We start from the raw sequence: 2,296 nt of genomic DNA on the forward strand, positions 1-2,296 counted from the left end.
TTCTAGTAGAATACACAAAATAGATTATACATAAATATAAAATACCAACTCTTCCTTTTGATAAAACAAATATACAAAAATATTTTACTATGTTCATAAATAGGTTTATAATAACTGCTGCAGATTTTTTTCATCCGCCTTTTCTAGTAGTAATAAGCACCTACGACCCTTGTGAGTGAGCAAAGAAAGTCATCCCATTTCATTCACTCCCATCGCCGAAATGGCCTGATTTGAAGAGAACTGCAATGAGTGGCGCGCTCAGTCACCACGAAACGAATTACTGACACGAAAAGAATTTCCTATATACTTACCAAATTTATTTAAAATTAACAGGGAAAAACTAATTTTAATTTTTTGAGTAAGGACTGTTTTGTTGGGAATATAGAACACAAAAAATGTTTCATTTTCAGTTAAGCAGGTATTGTCGAAAAAATTCGAGTTATTGCAATTTAAGCTAATTTGTTCTCTTTACAATGTTATGTTCTGTAATTACTTATCTCAATTTTTTTTTTATAAATTTCGGCACTTATTTTATCTAATAAATTAAATCAAACATGAACGAACAAATATTTATTAAAAATAAAAACAGATTTTTGAAATATTTATGCACAAATTTTTATAATTAGGAGAATTTATAACAAAATAGATCTTCTTAACCATAATTAGTCTTCTATAAACAAATCAAAATTAGTCTCATAAAATACAAAATAACATTTTTCTTATACTTAAATATTTATTAACTGTAATTTACGGTTACTTATTGCACCATCTAGGAATAAAAACAGTTTAATCAAAAAATTATCACAGCAAATTGTACACTATAAGTTCACTTAAACTAGTTTATATTAAGCAGTCTAAAAATCACAGAGAAATCTTTATTAGTAGATGACATTACAAAATTACCCTTAAAAATCTACATTATTTTATTAAAATTAATCAGTCAAATTTAATTTTTTGAAGTAGGTTTCGTAATAGCTCTTTGGTATTATATTTTTATCCAGAAGTTCTTTGATATCTCTTTTTTATTATGAGATAAAGGTATCTTTTCTAAGTAAGCTTGAGTTAAACCAATTGGAAATAAAGTTTGATCTCTAGCTCTTCTAGTATTGCGTACGCAAACTTTTTGCAAATATTCGTCTTCGTAGGAGTTCTTGTAAAAGAAACAAAATGGATTTTTCTTTTCAACACGAAGTACCTTAATGTCATGCTATTTTACTTGGTCTTGTCATCATTTAAATTAAAATTAGTGCCCCATTCTTCTTGGAGTGATTTCAAATCATAAAATTTCTCGTGAGTCATCTCATTAACTGTATAAGGTGATCCTTTTTCGCGGTCTGGATTAAGGTGCCATATTGCTGTGGTACATAGATTTAGTGGTACATATTGCTGTGGTACATACATAGGCTAGCTTTAAGAAAGCGCCTAATTCGCTTCTCAATAACGCTATATACGTTGTCCCCCTCATTCTGAGAGTGACCACGAATTAGAAACTTGTGCGTTATACTTTTGACATTCAGTTTTTGCACTGCGTAAGCGAACGCTGCAAGGACGTACTTATTTTTCTGTTGGCCACAACAGTTATCGGAATAAAATATAAAGTTAAGTTCTTTATTAGGATAAACTTCGCTCTTTTTATGTACATAATATATTATGCAACTTCCAATTTCAATTGCGCCTGGTTTCCCTCCCGTCTCATCCCAAAAGAAGCAATCAACGTTTTTAACATGTAAGTCACTTACTGTAAAGTTGAAGCAATTAATTCTACTTTCGTTAAAAAAATACTGAAATTTGACCCTTTGGTATTGGCATCACAGCCTGCAAATCGTAAACAGCGACAATTGTGTCGACAACTCTAGCTTTGTCTTTTCCTTTTTCTTCTCTTGATAGTTCATATTTTTTTAAATGATTCTCAAAAAATTCAATAATCTTTTGTTTTCTTTCTTCGTCAGCATTTTCATAACTCTCACAGAAAGATCGCATTGATCTTTTTTGGAGTATGGAACGAAATATTAAAATCTTTATTTAAAATGCGATTGAAAGTAGACGCAGAAGCAAATGGTAAGTTCTCCTTTATACGATCTTCTTTATAATCACGATATAAATCAGGTAAAGATTTATCACACGGAATGTACTCCCGCGACGTCTGAGCTCTTAGATAATGAGATTCAATCCGTAGTATAGTGTTAATAAATGTTTTAAGACTTTCGTATACATCAGGTTCTACAGTACGTTGTTTACCATGTTTTCTTCGCAATTCTGTTTGTACGAAACCACTCTTGTTTTTTTGGATAATGCG

This window comes from Hyposmocoma kahamanoa, unplaced genomic scaffold (assembly GCF_003589595.1).
Source record: "Hyposmocoma kahamanoa isolate Upper Pololo Valley unplaced genomic scaffold, ASM358959v1 94, whole genome shotgun sequence".
Taxonomy (NCBI): Eukaryota; Metazoa; Arthropoda; class Insecta; order Lepidoptera; family Cosmopterigidae; genus Hyposmocoma; species Hyposmocoma kahamanoa.